An 18,496-nucleotide genomic window follows, 5' to 3' on the forward strand; every position below is an offset into this window, starting at 1 on the left:
CTTAGAACCAAGTTTGGAAGCGTTACTTACCTCAAACCAAGCCAAATCCTACTCCGCGTCGCCCTTGCCTCTGGAATCGGCCTCCAAACGTCCCGAATCTAACCAAAAGCAATACAATGCAATCAATATAGGCCAAGGAACCAATTCCCCACGAAAAACTATAAATTTATACCAAAATCCCGAAATTCACCCAAACCCGGCCCCCGGGCCCACATCTCGGAATACGACAAAAATCATAAAACTAGAAAGCCCTTTCACTCACGAGTCTACCCATACCAAATTCATCAAAATTTGACATCAAATGGTCCCTCAAATCCTCAAATCAACTCACCAAAATACCATGCCCTAATCCCTCATTTTCACCCCTAATCTTCACTAATTACATGATTAAATAATGGGAAATCATCACATACACGAGTATTAGGGCTCAAACCACTTACCTTACTGATAAACCCTTGAACTCCTCCTCAAAATCGCTCTCAAAAGCTCCAACGCCAACTAAAAATGGTGGAAAATGACCCGAAATTCGCAAGTCCACAGTTTATACATTCTGCCCAGAACTTCTATATCTGCGGTCCAACAGTCGCTTCTGCGATGCTGCACCTGCGGAAAATCCATCGCAAGTACGCTTCTCACTTATGCCCTCAGAACCCGCTTCTGCAGTCCAATTCTCGCACTTGTTGTCTCGCAGGTGCGCTACATTACTCGCACCTGCGGCTCCCAGCCAACCTCAACATTGGCTGCATCTGCAGCCCCTTCTCCGCTTCTGCGGGCTTGCACCTACGGTCCCCACTCCGCAGGTGCGGTTATGACAGCTGAGTTCAATCTTCAGCATTCCTCAAATTCCAACCTTGTTCCGTCAACAACCCGAAATCAACCCGAGGCCCTCGAAACCTCTACCAAACATACCAACAAGTCATATATGTATATACAAACTTAGTCGAACCTTCGGAACAGTCAAAACAACATCAAAACACCAAATTACCCTCAGATACAAGCTTAAGAACTTCTAAACTTCCAAATTCCGCAAACGATGCCGAAACCAATCAAATCACCTCTGAATGACCTGAAATTTTACACACACATCACAAATGACATTGCGGACCTACTCCAACTTCAGAAATTCCATTCCCAATCTGATATCAAATTTTCCACTGCCGACCAAAATCGTCAAATTTTCAACTTTCGCCAATACAAGCCTAATTCTACCACAGACCTACAAATCACATTCTGGATACGCTCCTAAGTCCAAAATCAGCTAACGGAGCTAACGGAACCATCAAAATTAACATCCGAGATCGTTTAAACATAAGTCAACATTCAGTCAACTTTTCAAACTTAAGCCTTCCCAAAAGAGACTAAGTGTCTCAAATCCTCTTCGAATCCACTCCAAACCCGAACCAACCGATCCAACATATCATAGAATAGCTGAAGAACACAAAAAAAATTAGAAATGGGGAAATGGTGCTATAACTCTCAAAACGATCGGGCAGGTCGTTACATCGTCCCCCTCTTAAACAAATGTTCGTCCTCAAACGGGTCTAGAAACATACCTGAAGCCTCAAATTGGTGCAGATATCTACTCTGCATCTCCCGCTCGATCTCCCAAGTAGCCTCCTCCACGGGCTGACCTCTACACTGCACTTTTACTGAAGCTATATCCGTTGATCTCAACTTTCGAACCTGCCGCTCCAAAATAGCCACTAGCTCCACATCATAAGTCAAATCATCGTCTAATTGAACCATGCTGAAATACAGGACATGAGACGGATAGCCGAAATACTTCTGGAGCATAGAAACATGAAATACTGAATGCTCCCCTGATAAGCTAGGTGGCAAAGCAAGCTCATAAGCTACCTCCCCAATCCTCCGAAGCACCTCAAAAGGCCCAATGAACCGAGGGCTCGGCTTTCCCTTCTTCCCAAATCTTATATCACCCTTCATGGGTGAAACCTTCAGTAGAACCTTCTCCCCAACCATATAAGAAACATCACAAACCTTTCTGTTAGCATAACTCTTTTGCCTTGACTGCGCTGTACGAAGCCGCTCCTGAATCACTTTCACCTTATCCAATACATTCTAAACCAAGTCTGTACCCAAAAACCTAGCCTCGCCCGGCTCAAACCAACCTACTGGAGATCTACACCGTCTCCCATATAAAGCCTTATACGGATCCATCTCATTACTTGACTGATAACTGTTGTTGTAAGCAAAGTCCGCGAGCGACAGAAACTGGTCCCATGAACCCCCGAAATCAATGACACAAGCACGCAACATGTCCTCCAATATCTGAATAGTACGCTCGGACAGTCCGTTCGTCTGAGGGTGAAAAGCTGTGCTCAACTCAACCTGAGTACCCAACTTTCGCTGCACCGCCCTCTAAAACTGCGATGTAAAACTGAGTACCTCTATCTGAAATAATGGAAATTGGGATACCATTTAGGCGAACAATATCTTGGATATAAATCTCAGCCAACCGCTCTGAAGAATAAGTAGTACACGCAGGAATGAAGTGCGTGGACTTGGTCAGCCGATCCACAATCACCCAAATAGCATCGAAATTCCTCAAAATCCGTGGGAGTCCAGCTACGAAATCCATAGTGATCCGCTCCCACTTCGACTCCTGAATCTCTATCTGCTGAAGAAAGCCACCTAGTCTCTGATGCTCATACTTCACGTGCTGACAATTGAGGCACCGAGCTACAAACCCAACTATATCTTTCTTTATCCTCCTCCACAATAATGCTGCCTCAAATCCTGATACACCTTTGCAGCACCCGGATGGATGGAATACCGCAAACTGTGGGCCCCTACTAGAATCAACTCCCGAAGCCCATCTACATTGCGCACACATATCAGGCCATGCATACTCAATACCCCATCATCACCAGTAGTCACATCTCTGGCATCATCATGCAGAACCTTGTCCTTGAGGACAAGCAAATGAGAATCATCATACTGGCGCTCTCTGATACGATCAAAAAAGGAAGACCGAGAAACCACACAAGCTAGGATCTGACTTGGCTTCGAAATATCCAACCTCATAAACCAATTGTCCAAGGCCTGAACATCAAGTGCAAGAGGTTTCTTACCAAACAAGAAGGAACGCAAGACTACCCATAATCACTGCCTTTCTACTCAAGGCATCGGCCACTACATTGGCCTTTCCTGGATGGTACACAATAGTAATATCATAGTCCTTTAGCAGCTCCAACCATCTCTGATGCCTCATATTGAGATCCTTCTGTTTAAACAAGTGCTAGAGGGTACGATGATCAGTAAATACCTCACAAGAAACACCATAGACATAATTCCTCCAAATCATGAACGTGTGAACAATGGCAGCCAACTCCAAATCATGAATGGGGTAGTTCTTCTCATGGGGCTTCAACTGACGAGAAGCATAAGCAATCACTCTATCTTCCTGCATCAACACACACCCAATGCCGACCAGAGAAGCATCACAATATGCTGTATAAAAACCTGAAGCTGATGGCAGAACTAACACTAGAGTTGTGTTCAAGGCTATCTTGAGCTTCTGAAAGCTCGCCTTAGACTCATCCGACCACCTAAAATGAGCACCCTTTTGGGTCAATTTTGTCAAGGGTGATGCAATAGATGAAAATCCCTGAACGAACCGACGATAATAACCCACCAAACCAAGAAAGCTACGAATCTCTGTGGCTGAGGACGGTCTGGGCCGACTCTGAACCGCCTCCATCTTCTTCAGATCAACCTGAATACCCTCACTAGACACCACGTGCCCCAAGAACGCCACTGAACTGAGCAAGAACATACACTTGGAGAACTTTGCATAAAGCTTCTCCTCCCTCAACCACTGCAATGCAAGTCTCAAATGTTCTACGTGCTCCTCCTGGCTACGAGAGTACACCAGGAATTCATCAGTGAATACAATGACAAACAAGTCGAGATAAGGCTGAAACACGTTGTTCATCAAATGCATGAACTTTGCTGGGGCATTGGTCAGCCCAAAAGACATCACAAGGAACTCAAAATGACCATATCGGGTCCTGGAAGTTGTCTTAAGAGTGTCCGAGCCCCTAATCTTCAACTGGTGATACCCTGACCTGAATTCAATCTTGGAGAACACCCTCGCTCCCTGTAGCTGGTCAAATAAATCATCAATACGAGGCAAAAGTATACTTGTTTTTGTTTGTGACTTTGTTCAACTGCCTATAATCAATGCACATCCTCATAGTGTCGTCTTTCTTCTTCGCAAATAGAACAGGCACACCCCAAGGCGACACACTAGGTCGAATAAACCCCTTATAAAGGAGTTCCTGAAGCGGCTCCTTAAATTCCTTTAACTCCATCGGTGCCATACAATACGGCGGAATAGAAATGGTCTGAGTGCCCGGCACCAAATAAATACCGAAGTTAATATCTCTATCTCGCAGCATGCCCGGCAGGCCTGCAGGAAATACATCCGGGAAATGTCTCACCACTGAAACCGAATCAATACTAAGAGTCTCTGCACTGATATCCCTCTCAATGGCCAAATAAGAAAGAAAGCCCTTCCCAACCATCCGTTGGGCCTTTAAGTATGAAATCACCCTGCTGGGAACATAATCCGACGAACCTCGCCACTCAATCCGTGGCACCCCAGGCATAGCCAACGTCACCGTCTTAGCGTGACAATCCAGAATAGCATGACACGGAGACAACCAATCTTTGCCCAATATCACATCAAAATCAACCACACTAAGCAGTAAAAGGTCTACTCGGGTCTCCAAAACCCCAATAGTCATCACACAAGACCGATCTACGTGGTCCACAATAATAGTATCACCCACCGAAGTAGATACATGAACCGAGGAAACAAGAGACTCGTGGGGCGTATCTAAATAATGACCAAAATATGACGACACATATGAAAGAAGTGGAGCCAGTGTCAAATAATACAGAGGAATTCCTGTGGCAAATTGAGATAGTACCTGTGATCACAACATATGAAGCAATAGCATCCGGTCTGGTAGGAAGTGCATAGAAACGGGCCTGGCCGCTACCTGATCGGCCTCTCCCTCTAGGGCGACCCCTAGCTGACTGACCTCCTGCTCGAGCTGGCTGAGCGGGTGGGGAAGTAACTGGTTCTAAAGCCGAATGCTGACTCCTATGCTGGGATGAACCTCCCGTAAGACGGGGATAGAATCTCTTGAAATGACCCAAATCTCCACACTCAAAGCAACCTCTCCGGGCAAATGGCGGTGGGGACTGAAGGGAATCCCGAGCACCGGGATACCTACAAGAAGAACCAGGCATAGATGAGCCCTGAACTGATTGTGCATGAGTCGAACTCTGGGCTGGAAGAGCACTGAGAGATGAGTGGCCCTGAAGTGAACTATGATAACCATGGCTAGATGGTCCACCACGGTGACCCGGATGAGCTGACTGAGTATGTCTGAATGGACGGCCTCTGTCGTGCTGGAATTGAGCTCCAGAAGGAACACCACCAAAACTGCCAGATCCTCGAGGCCTCTTGGCCTCCACTCAACTCCCTCATGGCGGCGAACCGAATCTATCTCTCGGGCAATGTCAACCACCTCATCAAAAGAAGCACGAGACACCGTCTCTCTGGTCATAAGAATCCGTAATTGATATGCAAGGCCATCCATGAACCTCCTAATCCTCTCCCTGTCTGTAGAAACCCACCAAACAGCATGAAGTGCTAACTCAGAAAACCTCATCTCATACTATGTCACAGTCATATCATCCTAACGCAACTACTCGAACTGCCTACGCAGCTCCTCTCTGCGGGACTGCTGCACATACTTCTTAGAAAGAGAACGGAGAACTACTGCCAGTTAAAGGGCGCTGCATCAAATGGCCTACGCCTTTCATAAGCCTCCCACCAAGTAAAGGCAGCTCCAGAGAACTGAAAGGTATTGAACGAGACCTCACTAGTCTCTAGAATACCTACCGCACGGAGAATCCTCTAACACTTGTCCAAGAAACCCTAGGCATCCTCACCCCAGGCGACGTTCCTGATCTGCCTGGTTGGGTCCAGAAGCTGGCGATCCGCTCGACTTGTGACGAGCGTAGGTGGCTAGCTATGTCACGGGGAAGATGGGAAGCAAAACATCATGGTGTGTGTTTGTGCTACCTTTTCCTTTCCTTGTTTGTTTGGAGAGACATTATTCCTTTTTACGTATTAATCTTGCTGCCATAGGTGTCGGAGAGCCAGTTCCCGGGATAAAGGATGATAACAATAAGCGGGACATGCCCTTGCAGGATGATGGCGCTCAGAGTAAGGCAAAACGGGGCCTCATCTTCGAGATGGAAACATCGTCTGAGCCTGCCGCGCCCGAAGTTTCTGGTTCTGGAAAGATGGCCTCTCCGAGCGATCGTGCTTCAACCGGGGTTGATTCTTCCAAGGCTGAGGAGACTAGATCAACAGATGTGTGCTCGGCCTTCGAGGAAGTCCGTCGGCTGCACTTTGTGCTGAGTTTCGACATAGGCCTTCCGAATTCCGCGTCTTCCCTTCCTTAATCGAGTTTTTCTTTTGCAGGCTTTTCACAGGCTTAGGTTTGAGCTGCTCTGTCACGGAGCTAGTCTCCGGAAAGCTCTAGATGAGGATAGATCCCTTAGGCTCCTTTGTGAGAAAAAGGAAGTCGAGCTGGCATATTGGCGATATGAGGCGTACCGGAGCTTGAATTACGAGAGCTATTTGATGGAGCAGGTAAATTTCCGTCCCGGGCGAGTATGCATTCTGCCTTTTGGCTTCTGAGGCTAACACTTGTTTATTCCAGTTGTAGAAAAAGATGGAAGCCCTGGAACGTCTTCGGGACGAAGTTGATCGTGTCAAGAATGACTGTGACGAACTAAGAGCTTGGGCGGAGGTTCAGGCTTCAGAGGAGAAGGATGGCTTGGCTAAAGTTCCTGTCTTCGAAGTTCAACTCCGCTTAGCTCGTGATAATGCTTTAGTTCAAGCAGATATGATCACGAAACTCGAATCCGAGCTTTCAAAAGTCAGGACTGAAATTGTTGATGCCCGGACCGGAGGAGTATTGAGCCGAACTAAGGCTGATCGGGAGATGGCGATTTATTTGAAGGACGCTACCGATGCTCAAGATGAGTTGAAGAGAGTCCTCGATCGTGAAGAGAGGATCAAAGAATATGCCCGTCGCAAGTCTCGAAGAAAGATTCTTGAGGAGATCTGCACCAGAGGTTTTATCCTCTCGGAAGAGTTGGCGCGAGCGAGGACGGACGAGCGTGATGCTCGGTTACTCCTATCCGGCACTGAGGAGAGTGAAGATGAGGCCCGTAGGCCGTAGCTCCCAGGGGTAGGATGTAGATTTTGCCATTTTGTACGTAGCATTTCCAGCGCATGTTTGTACATGGAGAATGTATTTTTTCGCGTATGTGTACAAAAGAAAACCTTGTGGCATTACTTCTTCTGTACCCTTTTTCTGTCTCGCATCGGGCCAGTGAACTGGTCTCAGAGTTGGTGGGAATCCTTAGATTCGTGATATGGCCCTGGGGCTCATTAGGCTGGCCCGAGGGATCTTACGCACTCGGTCGATGCGACCTTTAGTATAAGCTGGCATTTGAGCTCTTATGCTTTTGCTCAACTGTTTTGGGTTTAGTCTCCGAGTCGGGTTTCGACTCGAGCTCATTTGACCCTTAAGCTTTTATGTTTGCATGGGCTGGAGACAATGGCTGTTACGCCTTTGATCGAAGCGATCTTTTATGTGAATGGCCCTGAGGCTTATTAGTCTGGCGACAATGGCTCTTACGCTCTGCCCTGAGGCATTTAAAGTTAACTATTTTGGGTTTTATCTCCGAATCGGGTTATGACTCGAGCTCATTTGACCCTCAAGTTTTCAGATGAGCTGGCGACGATGGCTCTTATGCTTCGGGCTGATGCGACCTTTCATATAAGCTGGCGACAATGGCTATTACGCTTAGGGTCAAAGCGACCTTTTTAATGTAGGCTTTATTTTCCTCTCTTTAAGGACTTTTTAAATGATTTTGCTTGACCCGTCGTCGGTTCGGGAAGAACCTCGATTTCAAGTCATTTACGGCGATGTTCGAGCACCTCGGAAGGTTTGGCTCATAGGCTGAGCAGCTCGAAGCCTTGTGATTTGGAGCTGACATGGTCGAAGCTCTTTTGCCTGTCGAGGGGAGCCTGTTTAACCGGTTCTTTTCGAAGTAGATGCGAAGTAATGGCCTATGATTTTGTAGCGACGGTCGGGCGTCCCCGAGTCGCGTTAGTTTGGCTGGTACAGCCGTATGACTGTAGTCGTTCGTGTTTGGCCGGAGCCATTTTTGGTCCTAAGTGTAGCAGTTTAGGTGTCTATATTGAGGATATGCCTTTTCAGGAATCTTACAAATGCGATATATAGCCTAAACATCGGGATCGATTATGTCTGTAGTAAGGTCCTACAAAATTTTCATGCCTTTGAGGTCTTACAATTTGTTGATACTTGGTACAAGTATGATTCATGCCTTGCTTGAGGTCTTACAGTTTTATTGATACTTGGTACAAGTATGATTCATGCCTTGCTTGAGGTCTTACAGTTTTTGTTGTTGCCTTATATAGGTCTTACGAGACCGAGTCTGCCCGCTCGGGGTTTTATGGCCTCGGGTGGCGACAGTCCCCGAGACATCGAGTTCGTTTTTGCTCGAGAGCCGTTACTCGTGAGCTCGGAATTGCCTCATTGAGGGCTTACGATTTTGGAGATTCCGACCCCGAGGTCATGCATTTTCTGAGCTTTTGACGCCAGTCTCCGAGTATTTGGGACGCTTTCTTTCCTTTTTGGAGATATTTCGTGATTTTCGTGCTGCCTCATTGAGGGCTTATGAGTTTGGAGTTTCGACCCTGAGGACATGCGGGTGCCGAATTATCGACGCCAGTCTCCGAGTATTCGGGACGTTTCTTGATGAAGGGATCGTTCTGGCAAAAATGATGGGTTTTCTTTGGAGCATGAGATATGTTGGCAAAGGCATTCCTTGATTATTTGGCATTAGTACATGTGTCTCCGCCATCGGGGGCTCGGCTGTGCGGACACGGTTCATTCGACCGTTTGGTCCGGTACATCATTTTCCCATTGGGAACCTATTTGGCATTTCTTGGCTCTTCCGAGCAGATGATCTTTCGAGAGAATGTCCTTCGGCGCTCGGGATTGATAGCAAAAGAATCCTTGAAGACTTGTTGGATCCCCCTTAGGTATCATATAGGTGTTGCCTCGTTAAAAACCTTGCTGGTAAAACCCTCTTCGGGACAAAAGCTCGGTCGAAGGAAAATAGTGCAATGGATTCTTTTAAAACCTTAAGGTCTTCGGGCTGGGTTAGCGCATTTGACTGCTTTGGTCAGGTGCCTGCAAAAGGGTTAGTATAAAGTAACAAATGAAAAGGGAGATGGTTATACCTTATCGTGGGATGAGCTGGCGATGTTCCGAGGTCCGGTATGTCCCTGTTGTTTGTAATGAGGGCACGGTACGGTCCTCCGCTTTGTTTAATCGAGCTTAGCCAAAGATGTAATTCGATTGCCCTTTGGCTCTTTCGAGAGTGGAGATATTGGTGTCGGTGCCACGTCGTTCACTGCGAACATTTCCCTTGCTGCGTGTTGTTCCCCGTGTACGGTTTTAATCCCGTCTTTTGTTGGGAATTTCATCATTTGGTGGAGGGTGGATGGTACTGCTCTCATGCAGTGTATCCACGGCCATCCGAACAAGGCGTTGTACCACATATCTCCTTCGATGACATGGAATTTGACATTTTGGGTCGTGCCGGCCACGCTAACCGGGAGAGTGATCTCTCCTTTCGTTGTTTCACTTGCCATGTTGAATCCGTTGAGGACTCGAGTGGCAGGCACGATTTGGTCTAGCAGTCTGAGCTGCTCTATTACCTTCGACCTGATAATGTTGGCCGAGCTACCTGGATCCACGAGTACACGTTTTATTTGAAATGTATTTACGAGGAAAGAGATTAACAGTGCGTCGTTATGAGGTTGGGACAAGGTCTCAGAGTCCTCGCTGAATGTGAGGGCATCTTCGGGTACGTATCCCCAGGTTCGCTTTTCTCTGATCATGGATATTTTTGTCCTTCTCATCACGGGTTCCTAGGGAGCATCGACGCCCCCTAATATCATGTGGATATCATGTCGTGGCTCATTTGCTTCGTTCTTCTTGGCCGCCTCTCTTTCTCGCTACTGATTTTTGGCTCGGTCGCTCAAGAATTCTCTGAGATGACCTTTATTGAGTAGCCTGGCTATTTCCTCTCGGAGCTGGTGACAATCCTTGATTCTGTGGCCATGCGTGTTGTGAAACTAGCATACCAAGTTATGAATCCTTTGGGAAGGATCCGATTGTATAGGCCTGGGCCATCTGGTATCCTTGATTTTGCCGATGGCGAACACGATGTCTGAAACATCAACGTTGAAGTTGTATTCTGATAGGCGTGGTGCCCCTGTTGGCCCCGTGTTTCCGTCGAATCCGGTTCTGTTAATGAGTCCCCGAGGATTCTGCCCTCGGTTGATCAATCGGTCGTTGCGAGGCGGGTTGCGTCTTGGGGCATTTCTCCTGTCTTCGGTGTATTGCTGATACCTTTCTTTATTTGGCTTCGATTCCTTTGCTAAGAGCCTGCTCGGGTATACTGAGCCCGAAGGGGCTCCTAATTGATCATCCTCGACCCTGATCTTTGACTAGTATCAGTTGTGGACATCCGACCAGGTTAAGGTAGGATACTCGATCAGATTCTCTTTCACCTGCCATGAGGCTACTGAGCTCCGCTCGTTCAGGCCTTGAGTGAAGGCCTGTACCGCCCAATCGTCGGAGATCGCGGGTAGTTCCATTCGTTCTGTTTGGAAGCGAGATACGAACTCTCGCAACATTTCATTCTCCCTCTGTCTGATCTTGAATACGTTACACTTCCTCGTTGCTACTTTGATGGCACCAGCGTGTGCCTTTATGAAGGAGTCTGCCAGCATGGCAAATGAGTCTATGGAGTTGGGAGCTAAGTTGTGGTACCACATCATGGCCCCCTTCGAGAGCGTTTCCCCGAACTTCTTCAGCAAGACGGACTCGATCTCGTCGTCTTTTATGTCGTTGCCCTTTACTGCGCACGTGTAGGCAGTAACGTTCTCGTTGGGGTCTGAGGTCCCGTTGTATTTTGGGAGTTCCGGCATTCTGAACTTCTTTAGAATGAGTTTCGGAGCCGCTTCCTCCGGGAATGGCCGCTGCATGAACTTACTCGAGTCTACGCCTTTCAGGACCGGTGGCGCGCCCGGGATTTGGTCGACCCTAGAGTTGTAAGTTTCGACCTTCTTGTCGTTGGCTGCTATCATTTTCTCGCCCGACTCGATCATTCTGGTGAGATCCTCGAGCATTTTTACGATAGCAGGGGTGGCTATCGAACCATTATTGCTCGATCTCTCCGATATATGTTCGGCCGGGGGAGTTGTTCCCGGTGCTACGGTGCTGGGAGTTTTTGGGTGGCTTTGCAGCTGAGCGATAGCCAGCTGTTGTGCCTGCAACATTTCAAAAATAATATGAAGGCTAACTTCCCGTTCTTCTCGAGCTGGGGTTTTTTGGGCTTCCTATTGGTCACATTGTTGTATGCTCCTGTTAGTGGTGAGGTTTCGTCGATCTGTTGTGCGTCGTGCGATCCTGCGTCTGCTGGAATCGTTCCAGGTGCATTCTCGGGGTTCCGTGGTGGCATACAACCAATTGGAATAGCCACATCATTTTCTCCGTGATTTTCGAGGTTGTCGTTCTCAACTCTGTTTACTGAGCTAGACGTATTGACCTGAAACCGAAGATCTTGGACAAGAATAAGTGTGAAAGATAACTTGTGTTGGGTAACGAAAAGAGCAAGAAAATAATCACTATTATTTTTATCGCCACGGTGGGCGCCAAACTGTTTACCGTGAAAATGGTAATAACAATTAAATTTGTTGATGGGACTCTAAAAATACGTGATATATTTTTATGCTAGTTGTTAAGCAGTTGATGCTATGTGTATGAAGTTTAAGGACAAAATGCGAGCTATAATAGAGCTATAATCGAACCGATGAGTTAGCTGTTCAGGGCCTCGAGCTAGTCTGTTTGGGACCTCGAGGTCGATTCCCGGGCTCGGGCTCGAGCTATTAGGGGCAGTCGGGGAAGGGCTAACAGTCTTGATATAATTAAGGGAGGCTCTTTATGGCCAATGATAAACAATAAATGAAGAACATGTTTGAAGATAGTAAATAAGAGCAACAATATCGAGAGAGTATGTTAGAGAGAAAAGACAGAGAGAGAGTTATCATATATTTCGTGTAGAATAGTTGGAGCAACAACAGTTGGTTACAAAATGGTAAAGATCCCCTTTATATAGAAGGGGAAACCTTATATGGTACGACATACATTAATTGTACAGATATGGAGATGGGACAACTAGATGTGCCACCTTGATCTGGGTTCAGAGTAGTCCGGCTAGACTTTGTCAGACTTAGCCGTGTGTCTTGAGCCATTTTTATTCTAGCCTCGGCCGATATTCTCTTCAGGCCGGGTGTCGACGAGCTCCGAGGAAGTAGACTCGAGCGCATCTTTGCAGCCTCGAGGCTTCGAGGTGATCTTCCGAAACGCCTTAATGACGGGACCCTTCGATTCTGCCGTATAGAATCAGGCTTTTAGGATCTGAATCAGTTAATTTGTTCTATTCATTTTTTAAATAGTTATCAACGCTGGGTTAACTATTGTCACTAGAAAACATGCCTATAGGACATAATTAACCAATTCTAAATGTGATCCTGTAATTAACACTGTTAGTTACTGCATAAAACGCCTAGATATCATGCCTATAGGTTTACTCTTTTGTACATGTAATCAATAGGCAACTATGTAAGTTTCAGAGATTGTAAACTGCTCGCTCACTAAAACTAGATTGATATAGAGATCCTGCCTATAGTTTTCTGTGATCTCAACTTATTAAAATCAGCAATAGTCTTTGTTAATCTGACTTGCGTGCATTTGTTGTCTAAATGCGGAGGCTAACTTGAGCCCTTACTTTCCTATAAGTGAAAGTCCAATATGTTTTGTACGTTGCCTAGTTTTGACATTTTGAGGAGCCTAAGTTAAAGTCTAGAACCACTCTGAGATAGAGGTCCAAATTCCTCCTGGACCATACGCATGGGATAGGTAGTTCACGCGTAGGGTACGGCTCAGAACTGACTAGTGCGCTTTAAGTAAACAACTTAAAGATAGTAATTGGGTAGCAGGAGATGATAGTCTATGCCCGCTGAATAATATGATTAACACCCCGTCTCAAGGGGGTTACGAAGTATTATTTCTGTTGCACGAGGTGATACTTTAAGCTAAAATACTTTGGACCCCCCCCCCCCCCCCCTCGCCTTTCAATCAATCATTTGTGTTTAATAATGAACTTCCCCAAATCCCTTTATTTTGCTATTTTGCTATTACTTGAATATCCCGCTCCTATTTCCCTTTTATTGCTACATGCACATCCTCTTCCCTATTTCCCTCTATAGGAACGCATATACAACTCTTCGTTTGATTTGATTACAACGTGCGTTTCCCCTTATTTCCTGATCGTGTTCACTTGCTCCAAACTTTCAATTTTGCTATATCATGTCTCTCCCCAATCCTTACCCCTTTATTTACTTTATTACAATTCTTTCATTACGCGAACTAACTTCTTCCCTATTTTTCTTTCTTTCATGTCTTTACGTTTATTCAATACTGCATTTATTTCTTACAACATACAAAAATACTTGACAATGTGTTATTTTACCTTTGCATAAAGCATGATCTACATCATATTCCACTCGTGCGTATTAATACCATACCGGCACTTGGTGAGTGTCCGCGCTCTTCCTAAACCACCCTTTAAATTTTGAAAGGCTTATTTGCAGTAAAACTAGTCGATCAGCGGCGCAATCGATGGTTCCGTGCCTTTCCCTCTCGAGTTGTCCGCTTGAGGGTACCAGTTTAGACTCTTCTAGAAACCCCATTCTAAAATCATCTGTGTGCATCATGTCTAAACCTAGTATGAGTTAGAACGTTGTCCACGTAATAACTCGTTAAGACAAGCCTTGTCCAAAGTCCGCCGGGATTTTCATAATACCAATGGACACAATCACGATATGTGCATTATTTGGAGAAAACATGCCAATATGTTGATCATTAACGTATAAATAGCCAAATCTGGAGGGAGGAAAGGCTAACTCTACTTGTTTTGCAGAAATGAGGCACGAAGTCCCCAAGTTCGGCATGATTCAAAATATCCCACCTTTGCTGCTGTCTGCTGCTGCACATATGCGACCTGGGGAACCTGATTGATGGAGCCGAGAAGGCCAACCACGGAGAAGGTCTTTCTGGGACCAAATAGATTAGAAATTATGTTGTACTTGCTTTCTAGACTCGTTTTAGGCTTTGGTTGTAATAAGGCACATGTCATTAGTGACTCTTTATCATTATTATTGTTTAGGTAGAGATTCAGTTTATTTATCATATTAATGAAATGATGCAATTATTGACATTGATTTTCTCCAAATCTATATGTCGCTTAGACCTACCTTGGGCACAATGAGGTCCTCAAATTAGGACGCGAATTTATTCCGCAATATATGCTTAAATACCGCAAACACCCTTTCAATACTCCTCACCAACTTATTTACCTTTTGTTTTTCTTTTCTTTATTTGTTTATTTCCATCCTCTAAGGTTGGTTTGTGCATACTGGCATCATCAGCATATCATACCAGGTCAAGAGGTCCTCCACCTCCTCCTCCTCCGAAAGATCCTAAAAGCAAAGGAAAAGCCAGAATGGATGATACAAGCAATATCAGGAAAGACAATGCTACGCATGAAGAGAATGTCAAAACTTCACATGGTCGAAGCACTCCAGCACAAAATGACTTGGTTCTGCGGTTGGAACAAAAGATATTGGAGTTACAAGGGGAACTTGAGTAGGTCCAAAACTTGGCAAACCTCTCCCTTACCCCGAACGTCCCCGACATCAACCAACAAAACACCAAAAACCCAGCACCTCCCCATAATACACCAAACCAGCATCCACAAAATCCTCCCGCCTCTCATCAATATGCCACACCGCCTCAAAATCCCAATTCTCCACCAATACTGACTCCTCTACAACATCTTCATCAGCCAACCTGGTATCCACAAACAACTACCTATCACACTCCTCAGAACGCATCGCAACCTATCCCCGATCCTCAAAATACAACCAACGACCACCACTATACCCAAATTCCCGGAGTCCATCAAAGCAACCCCATATATATGGTAACCATACCTCACACTCCAGAACAGACCTTATACATACCGGAGCCTGCCGAGAAGAACCTGCTCATCAAGAACATGGCAGAAGAGCTCAAGAAGCTCACAAGTCAAGTCCAAGGCGTTGAAGGCGGTAAAGGCATTGAGGGCTTCAACTATGATGATTTGTGTATTCAGCCTAACGTCATACAAGAAAATTGTCCTATGGCAACGGGTCTAAAACCGTTGTTGTAGGCAGCAAAACCGTTCCAATAGACATACTGCAACGATTTACGGTCCGTCCCATCAGGTCGCGTGCCAATAGATCTACTGCAACGGCTTTTTGCAACGGTTAAAGAACCATAGCAATAGGCCTATATATTGTGACGGTTCAGAACTGTTCCCATAGCCCCTATATCGTAACGGTCATTGTACCAAATGGAACGGTTCAAACGCGATACAAAATCATCTTCTGTAACGGTATTTGGGGCTATTGCAACGCTTCTTTACTCTATAGCAACGGTTATAAGAGGCTATTGCAACGATTAAGGGGATCTATTGCAACGGTTATTAGAGGCTATTGCAACATTTCTCGAAAGCTATTGCAACGGTTATTAGAGGCTGTTGCAACATTTCTCGAAAGTTATTGCAACGGTTATTATAAGCTATTGCGACGGTTTTTCTAGTTGCCACAACGATTTGGTGGTCTATTACAATAATTAGTTACCTATATAATAAAACATAATATACTGTAATCTATAAGTCATGAAAGAGACAATTGAACTACAAAATTATTTAATTTATCCAACTAATATTATCCAAACATAAAGCAAAGTATACAGTAATGTTTGACAAATTCAAGAGTAAGCATACATAAGTTGTAAAAACTCCTAGAAGAAAAGTTCTCTAGAACATCTAAAGTCCTTGCATCAATCAATCAATACTATTAAGTGAGGTCTCCACTGCTTTTGCTTACCTCCTGTTCATTAATTATACGCACAAAACCATAAAAAAATACCAAACTGTATCAGATTTGGTTATATAGCAACTAATTAAAAAAGACTCACATGGAAAGGAAAGCAATATAAACAAGCTTAACCTAGAATATGATTTGATCAATTTAACAATATAGTATAAAGCAGAAGATAGGGATACAACTAGGGACTATTATACAATAATCCAAATAAGTTTGATTTGAGTAGTATAAGTTGCTTGTGACACAAGTTACTATGGAGGATAAGTATCACAAGAAAAAGTCAGCCACTTCATTATTTAGAAACACCAGTCATAAATAACACCAACTTCATAAGGCAGCAACTTTATATTTTACTCCAATCAAACACACAAAGCACCAACAGGCATTGAGACAACTTTCAACTAACATGCATAAGCGAACATTACTTAAAAAGCATCTTCAACAACTTCAAATAATACAAATAGAAGCTACTGAATGTAAAAAGATGAAATTAACTGCCCACACCTTCCAATTATTTTATCAAGCGCACAATATTTTTCTACTTTCAAGACCCAAGCAGTTTAAAAGTTCAATCAAACAATATCGATAAAAATGGAACAACCAGAAAAGCCTGGTACAAGCGAGGGTGAGGAAAATATTTATAATGGCAACTATAATTCTTCAATGTTAAGCAGCTAACTCAAATGATTAATTCAAATTGCTTATTCATTTGAGACCAAATATCTCCGGTTCATTGTCAAATAATAAAACTTCATATGAATTAGTAGATTGACCCAAAAAAAAATGATTATCATATATTTTCTCTGGGCTGGGTAGCCGAATGCAACATTCAAAAGATAACAACATAAAATAGAATTCAACACACTTTCATACAAACATGTGCATATACACAAGAGAGAAGAAGAGAGGGACTTAAGTCCATAAGTAAGACTACTGAGAAAGAACCACCATGGCAAAACCAACTTTTCAATTGCCAAAAGTTAAAATTCAGAAAGTTTCAAAACAAGGTGAATCCTAAAAAAGTAATCTAACTTTTAAAAATTTCAATATCTACATATCAGATAAGTGACAAGAAAACTTGCAGTATATCTTTTATATTCACTTCTTGCATAAATGAAGCATACATGTTTGGATCAAGAAGACTAGATTGAACATCTCATATATACAAACTGCAAAGCTACTACTTGGTTACAGCACCAGGTATATGCACACATGTTTTTGTCCTCTTGAACACTAGGTCACCTCATTTCTTTAGTTAAAAAACGTAAATATCTAGTAGAGTTAAGATCCTTACACAAATCCTACTCCTTAGGGCAGATGACTAACCAAAAAGAATAAAAGGTTACAAATAACTATTGTAGACTATACAATATCCAACTAAAGAGAAACCCAAAAGTTAAATGTTTACATATAGTTTTTTATTTTTAGATTTTCTTAATGCTTCATATCTTAAACTGCTCATCACCATCTGTCTTCGGTCATAACTTACTAAGCAATAACCTAGTGTTATTTCAGAAAAGGCCAAATACATAAACGGCCCCTTGAAGTTGTCCTCAACGACCAGCTGAACACCTCAATTGATCCCTTTATCATTTAGACACTTTAAGTGACTGTTAAGTAAATCAAATAGACACATGCCGCTGATGTGGCATATGCATGATTGCTAACCAATTTTTGAGTGCGTGATACATTTTTGCAGCCTAATTTTTTTTTTAAAAGAAAAAACACGAAATACCCTCTCTTCTTCTTTCAAGTGCAACCCACCATGAAACCACCATAGCTTCCATGAAAATTCTATAGTTTCCAATGATTAAAAATTAAACTCGAATTAAATTTTATACTACTCATTTTGTGGTTGCATAGTAGATCCATTATCTGAATCAAGGAGTGCCTTTGTATATGTACCAAGAGATGAAGCATTCTCGGAAGTTAACATTCTCAGGCGATTGACTCACTATTCAAGCGATAGACTCACTGTTTCTGATCCCTATCTCGGATTTCCTCATTTTCCAGCGATTGACTCACTGTTCAACTTAACAAGGGTGCTTTGAGCCAACCATGAAACCACCATAGATTCTCTGCTTTGGCTATTCTCTTTTGTTTCATATTTGTATTAGTTTTACGGAAAGATTTAAATTTAATGGAGAGTGGATTAGGGAAAAGGGGAAGGAGACGCAGAAGAAGGGCAGAAGGAAGAAGATGAATGGGAGTGGGGGTGGGGGTACCGCTGGTTTTGGTTCTGGAAGCAAGAAGATTAAGTGGGTGGGTGTGTGTGTGTGTGTG

This window comes from Nicotiana attenuata, chromosome 5 (genome assembly GCF_001879085.1).
Source record: "Nicotiana attenuata strain UT chromosome 5, NIATTr2, whole genome shotgun sequence".
In the NCBI taxonomy this organism is placed as follows: Eukaryota; Viridiplantae; Streptophyta; class Magnoliopsida; order Solanales; family Solanaceae; genus Nicotiana; species Nicotiana attenuata.